This window comes from Lutra lutra, chromosome 9, assembly GCF_902655055.1.
Source record: "Lutra lutra chromosome 9, mLutLut1.2, whole genome shotgun sequence".
NCBI lineage: Eukaryota > Metazoa > Chordata > Mammalia > Carnivora > Mustelidae > Lutra > Lutra lutra.
In genome coordinates, this window is record NC_062286.1 from 128,965,609 (window position 1) to 128,973,373 (window position 7,765).

General features: G+C 46.9%; 1 pseudogene; it reads left to right on the plus strand.

The window, feature by feature from the left end:
• The first annotated feature begins 4,521 nt into the window (after window positions 1-4,521).
• On the plus strand, window positions 4,522-7,020 carry LOC125109652 (antileukoproteinase-like; annotated as a pseudogene).
• The last annotated feature ends 745 nt before the right edge of the window (window positions 7,021-7,765 follow it).

The window sequence follows — 7,765 nt, forward strand, 5'->3', positions numbered from 1 at the left end:
CTGGGGCAATAGTTTGAGGACAAGTAATTTACTTGGGAGTTGATTGAAGGAACACTATTTAGAGAATAGGTTTGTGAGACCAGGTGGAAGGAAACTGAAAAGGGTGCAGTACTGAGAATATTGCTGGTATGGGCAATTGGAGCTCAAAACCATTGGAAAATTCTGGAAGATAGTATAGAATCTGCCTTGGAATTTCCCATCCAGGGTGAAAAAAATGGAGTATTTATCCTCCAGCTCCCATCTGTCACTGGCTGGCATTTAGTTCCCCTGAATTGGGCTGAGAGAAAATCCTCAGGCAGGGTAGCCCAGGTGTTTCTATTAAAGGACACTGGCAGGTACTGGGATGGTGAGCACCCTGAGATTATGGACAGGGCACAGCCAGAGTCAGCGATAAAGCCTAATGGTAAACCACAGCCACAATAATTTGGGCTGGAATCAAGATTTGCTATAAACCTCTGTGTCTTAATCTGCTCAGACTGTTATAAGAAAATATCACCGACTGGGTGACTTAAGCAACAGAAATTTATTTCATACAGTTCTGGAGCCTGGGAAGTCCAAAATCATGGCACTGGTTGATTTGACATCTGGCAAGAGCCCTCTTACTCATTTGTAGATGGACACCTCCTTACTATGTCCTCACATGGCAGAGAGAGCAAGAGTGGGAGAGATCATCTCTCTCATATCTCTTCTTATAACAGCACTAATACCATTCAAGAAGGTTCACCCTCATGACCTAAGCATCTTTCAAAGGTTTCACTTCCTAATACCACCACAACTGGGATTGGGGCTCCAACTGAGGGATTTTGAGGAAGAGCAAACATTCAGCCCATAGCAATACTGTAATGAAGGCATTGTGCTATTCGCCGAAGGACAGACAGGTAGATCAGTGGGGAGTGTGAAAAGAGATTCATGCACATAGAATCAACTGACTTTGGCAAAAGTATGAAGAGAATTCACTGGAGAAAAGAATTGCCTTTTCAGCAAATGATACCAGAACAACTGAACATCCATACATAAAATATGAACCTTGATCCATACTTCACATCATTTATAAAAACTAACTCAAAATCAATCACAGACATAATTGCAAGAATTAGAACTATAGAAAGAAATGTAAGGAGAAAAATCTTTGTGACTTTGGGCTATGCAAAGATTTCTCAAATATGACACCAGAAACATGATGAAGAAGAAAATGATGAGTGGGATCCCATCAAAATTAAAAACTGCTCTTTGAAAACCACTGTTAAGAAAATAAGGACAGGCCACCAATTGGAAAACTATTAGCCAAATGCAGATCTGATAAAGTATTTGTATAAAGAATCTATAAAGAACTTCAAAAATCAATAACAAGAAAACGAACAACCCAATAAAAATGGGTAAAAGGTCTGAACAGACAATTCACTGAAGAATATATACAGTGGCAAATAAGCACATGAAGATAATCATTGCATACACTATGTATTTATTAGGATGGCCAAAAGTAAGCAAACAGACAAACCACACACACACATACCACACACAACATCAATACCAAGTGTTGTTGCTAATGCACATCAATTAGAGCTCTGATGAGAATCCCCTGCTGGTGGAAATGCAAAATGGTACAGCTACTCTGGACATTATTTGGCAGTTGATTAGAGTTAATGTATGTTACCACCTTACCTATCAGTCCTACACTAGATACTACCCAAAAGAAATGTCAACCACATGCACACAAAAACCTATACATAAACACTTATAACAGTTTAATTCATAATCATGAAAAACTGGGAGCACCACCCAAATCCTCCAACTGGGGAATGCATAAACAAACCAGGATGTCTCCGCAAAGGCCCCTTTTAAGCAAACATGCTTGAGCAGTGGAATCCAGACAGACCCATCAGGCGACCCACCTCAGAATATCCATAGGCCCTGAGTAACCAATGCGTTACTTACAACCAGACACAGTTATCAAAAGAGGGAAGATTCCATACATGGCCATACTTCCTCATCTCCCCCTCCTTTAAAAGCAGCCCTCACCACTATCCAGTGGCAGACGGTCTCTCCTCTGCTCTCCTGCCCACTGATCCCTTGTGGTGTAATTCAGTACTCTTCTATCTCCTTTGCTCAGCTGTGGGTGAATTCTTTCATCACCGTACCATCGGCTTCCACCTGCTTATCACCCCACATTTGGGGGCCACCATCTGATCAAGAGAAACCCCATTTAGACACCATAACTTATTGCTGAGCCACAGAACAAACTCCTGGGAATATAGACGTTCTGCTAAGTGTAAGAAGGTTCAACAGGTCATGGCCTGTTCGATCCCACTCATAGAACACCCTCAAAAAGGCAAAATTTATAGGGACAGGAACACATCGGTTGTTGCGAAGGGCTGAAGGTGGATCACGGGATCGACTCCAAAGGGTGCATGAGAATTTCAAGAGGGGGATGGAACGGTTCTCTCTCTTGGTTGAGGTGGTGGTTGGGGGGCTGCACGCCTTTGTGACAACTCAGAACCACACACTAAATTGGGTGACTTTTACAGACCATGTACACACAGTCTGTCCTATTTAGGACCTTACGTTCTCATGGAGAAGCATCTTCATGAACTGGCACTGACCATTCTCAGTGATCATTATGAAGAGAGTGCCAAGGGCAGGGCAACAGGGGAGGGACTCCCAACTGGGAGAGAGAATCTTATGTCCTCAGGGATCCTACTGAAAGGGGAATAATGCTTAGTGCTTTACCTGGATGATTGTACATCTTCATGATAAGCTAAGTGAGATAATAGGCTTTCTTTTTAAATATCTTTATTTTTATCAAAATGATACATGCAGATAAACTCAAGAGTCACATAATCTCACAAAACTTGTGACAAACAGCTTACCAAGCCTCACCCTTCCATGCCCTCCCTTCCATTAGTTATGTGACAGGTTTTCTTATATTAATTCATTTATTTTAGACAGAGAGTATGAGTGAGGGGAGGGGCAGAAAGAGAAGGAGAAGCAGACTTCCCACTGAGCATGGAACCCAATGCAGGGCTCCATCCCGGGACTCCAGGACAATGACCTGAGCCGAAATCAAGAGTCAGATGTTCAATGGACTGAGCCACCCAGGCAGCCCATTTTTTAAAAAGCTGTATTTATTTTTTTTTTATTTGAAAGAGAGAGTTCTGTGATAATTTGGTGAGATCGGGACTCTTAGTTACCTTATTATGACTCTGTGGACCCTCATCACAGCTGAACTAAGTCATAAACCAAACTACTTTTCCTTTCTGGCACAACTTTTTATTTTTTTTGTCATGAAAAATTGTCAGGTTTTATGTTTGCTTGGTTTTCTACGTACATATCACTTTTCAACCATAACTCTTTATTGTGTTGTCACAACCTCCTCCCCATGTTCGTATGTGCCAAATGTGCTGTTAACTTCACCTTTCAGAAGATGAATTTCCTGGAGCCCTGGGGCCCTTTCCGGTCTGAACTGGCCCCCCGTGTTTCTGGCACTCTGCTGTCACTCTCAGACCTTCTGTCACCGCATTGTGGTGGCTCCCTTAATTTTTCCCCTGCATTCTGGCTTCTCTATCCCCTGCATTTTTTTTTTCTTGGTTACACCTTAATGGGCTTCCTTTTGATTTTTGGAAATGTTCCACTCAAACTTCTTGCCACATAGCCAATGCTCAGTTAATGAGAACCTTCATTATAATTATGAAAGCACAGTGGGGGTAACTTGGGGTGTGGGAAAACTTTTTGAGCACATCAAACAGCACTCCTTGCACTCCTTGCTTATCTGGCCATCCAGCTGACTGCTGGGAAGAGTCCTATTGGTTCATTTCAAAGAAACGGGCTCAGATATGGCTTCGCATTCACTTCACCTCCACCTATCACTAAGGGGTGTGTGTTCACTCTGTTCAATGCCCTTCCACCCCCTTTCTCTCTGATTCTGCTCAATGACCCAGGCAGGTAGCGCTACCCCCACCTCACAGCTAGGAAGTTGGAGGCCCCAAGTGGTTTGGGTTGCTCTCCCCTATCACCAGTCATGCCATTCAGGCTCTTTGAGAAAGCCCCGTGGGATTGTCAGAGTGCCCAGAACTCTGGGTATTATGTGGACACAAGTCCAGTGTCGGCAGGCGAAGGCATCACCTGAAGTCTGGGAGAGGGAGTGTCCCTGGGTAATTGGCAGCCAGTCCAGGAGTGTGGGAAGGTCAAGGCACACAGAGAGGCTCCTTTGTAATGACTTCCAGTTCTGGCCTGTACGTTCCCCTCCAGGACCCTCGCCAACTCCACCGCAAAGGCCCAAGGCAGGTGCTTCCAGAATGGTCTCCTGATGAGCCTGTGGACACCTCCCCCTCCAAGTTCCATGCGTCCCTCCCCAGGCTCCTGCCATCAATACTCTGGGTGGTGGAGTTACTGTCCTCCCTTGAATTTCCGGCTTAGGAAAGAACAGCAGGGAGGGCCCCTGGCACGTCAGTAGGAACCACACCCTCCGTGGAAGGTATAAAGGGAAAGGCTGGCACTGGCCACCAACCCCCACCTGCTGTGACGATGAAACCCGGCAGCCTCCTCCCCTTCATGGTGCTCCTTGCCCTCCAAATCCTCACATCCTAGGCTGTGGAAGATGCTAGCAAAGGTGAGTTGGAGTCTCTCTGGACATACCAGGGTCCCTGATGGCTCAGCTTGGTGGTACCTTCTTCTTCTTAGTCCAGGAGCTGACCTTGAAGTCACCTTTCCCATGGTCTGGCCCATGGCCCCTAATTTCAGGCACCTCTCTGAGGACTTCAGCTAAGAGTTCCTGAGCATCCAGAAACCCACCTTTCCCCAGATGGACCCAATAATCCCAGCCCCTGTATCGCTTGTCATTGTCTCTCTGCAACTCCTTCTCTGGTCTTTGCTCCATCACATTATTTGGGTCTCTGTTTCATTTTCCAAAATGTTCTCTTTTACTCTTACTGTTTCTTTTTTAATGGTCACTCTGTCTCAATTTACTTGCCAGTTGATCTGCAATCTGTCCTGATGAGTTGCCTCTCCTACTACCGAGGTCCCTCTCCACCTCCTTCACAGTGAACGGTGGGCCAGGAGCACCTGACCATGAGCTCTGTCCAACCGTGTACTGGAGCTGGCTTATACTGTTCACAACAGCTGAAGGTCACACTCTCAAGACTTTTGAGAGCCAGTGGACATCACGTTGGTAGCCTGGAATCAGCCACAGTGGCGATATTTACACCACGGAAATTGGCAAATGCCCAAAGGCTTCTCTAAAAACGTTTGCCAGCACCCCACCATCTATACCTTCTTTCTTGCATTGACTCCCTCTTGGTTGAGTGGCTGGCTGAGCCCGGCACCGCCCCACACCTGCCTTCAGCTGGAACCCCAACAGCTCCCTTCCTTCCTTTGGGGTTGGCTGCCCAAGTTCGGTTTTTCTCCCCTCCTGGGAAGCTGGTTCCTTGTCCAGGATTGTGGTTGTGACTCAGAATCAGCTTCCTCTTCCTCCCTTGTTCTCACCCTTAGAAAAAGCCAAGCACGGAGCCTGCCCCTTCACACCTCCTGTGATGTGCCTTGTGTTTGAACCCCCTCAGTGCCAGAGCGACTGGCAGTGTCCAAAGGAGCAGAAATGCTGTCGTGAATATTGTGGCATCAAATGTGTGGATCCTGTAGACCCATCAAAGCCCGGTGAGGCAACACAGCCCGGGAAGAGGGGACCAGGGAGATTTTAGCTTAAAGACACATATCTTGGAGAAGTAGCGGGAGATCCCCAAAACTGGGCTGGAGGGTGGGGCCGAACCACAGCTGACTGACTCCTGTTCTCGGTGAGTCAGTCCATGAACTGGTGATCTAGTCAATGAGTTAGCCACTCATTCAGCTACTGAGTTACTCTGTCTGTTGGACACTTATAACACTGATTGGGGTCCCCTTAGTGGAACATGCACTCCATCAGGACACACACTGGCCTCAGTTTGGCTGCAAGGTAGAGAAGAAGTGATTGGCATGTACAAGTTAGAGATGGGGTAGGAGGTGGGGTGCTGTCTAGGGGGTAAGCCTCTGAGTTGTGCTCCCATTCTCACCAGTTAAGGTCAATCCTGGGAAATGTCCAGTGGTCACTGACCAGTGCAAGAGGCCCAACCCCAGGGACTTCTGCCTGAATGATGGCCACTGCCTTCACAATTTCAAGTGCTGCAAGGGGGTGTGTGGGAATTCCTGTGTTGAGCCAGTGGTACAGAGCCACATCCCCAGTGTCCTATCAGGGTGCCATGCTGTGTGAATGAGGAAGTTGCTTGGAATCTCCCTTTACACTACTTGTCCCCCCCCAAGTAGATCCACTGTCCATCAACACCATTCACCACCACCTAAGCAAGTGTTTCCCAGGGTCAGGTGTGAATGACTGCTAGTGCTGGGCCCTGGGAGGAAAGGCTTCTTGGAATGAGCCAGAAGAAAGGAACCATGATATAAGAGGCGAGAATTTTATCTTTTCACATCACCTCTGCCTCTGACCCATGTGGGACTATGAGCAACCGACTGCACCTTCCTTAGCCTCAGTGTCCCCAGCTGTAAAATGGACACAAGTATATCCACCGAGATACTAAATGTAAAAGCAAAGTGCTGTGTGCATGGAGAGAGTGTTGCTGTGGTGATGGCCTTGATTGGCTAGGTTGTCTGGAACCACAGGAAACTCCAGTACTGTTTTGACTATTCTAGCCCCGTGTTCTCTCTCTTCTTATCCCAAGGGATGTAGGGCCCACTGACAGGGGACCCTCTGGCTGGGAGGAAAGTAAAGGTCCCTGGGATTGTTCCTCTGGTGAGGCTCTGTTTTATTTTCTTTCCACAGATGTATTATTGCCAGTTCAACAAGATTAGGACTTCCCGGTACGTGTGGTCTGAGGATTCCTTTGTTCCCCAAGCCCAAGAAAATGAAAGTGTCTTGATGCAGGTGTGGCTCCGTGACGAACACCTCCAGGGTGCTAAGGTTGGGTCTGTTTTATCCATGCTTGCCCAGCGTCCCACGTGAGACTTGGCACACAGGAGGAAATGACAGTTCGTTAGTGAATAAATAAAGACCCAATGTTTTCTCTGCATTTCCATCTTCCTTGATTCATTGCATCTGGTCTAAGTTAGGAGGGGTGGGTGAAGAATGACATGTGTGCATGGATGGGGTTTCTCTCCTAAGCTAGGAAGTGGAAAAAAAGAACATTTCAGAGCCAAGCAGATACGGTTTTGAATCCTGAGTCTGTAGAGTACTGGCTCTGTAATTTGGGACACATTTGTGGGACTTTGTCCCACTGAGCCTCAGTTTTGCTATCTGTAACATGGGGAGGAGAATAGCAGTGTGAAGTCCATGGAGTTGAAGATGAGAGGCATAACGTGTGAACTGACGAGCCCGACGACTATCACCTGGTGACAGGAAGAGGTGAAAAGCTGCTTGAGAATGGTGAGGTCCCCCGGCACCTCACCCGCACTCCCAACCTGGCTGTAGGAATCCCCGAGTCAGGGATAAAGCCATCAGGTAGAGAATGAGAGGCTCCTCATCTGGAAAAACTGAACTACTCCAAGGAAAGATCCTGCAGTGAGAGACAGATGGCATTAAAGATAACTAACCTTAATGATCACCAGTACCCATGGTGTCTGCTTTTCCCTGATCACCAGTACCAGTACCAGTACCCATGGTGTCTGTTTTTCCCTGATCACCAGTACCCATGGTGTCTGCTTTTCCCTGGGCACGTGGCTAGGCTGAGTTGTTCACCTCCCTTTTCAACTGAGTGTAGTTGGTTGTACGCTCTGGTCAGTGAAATGGGAG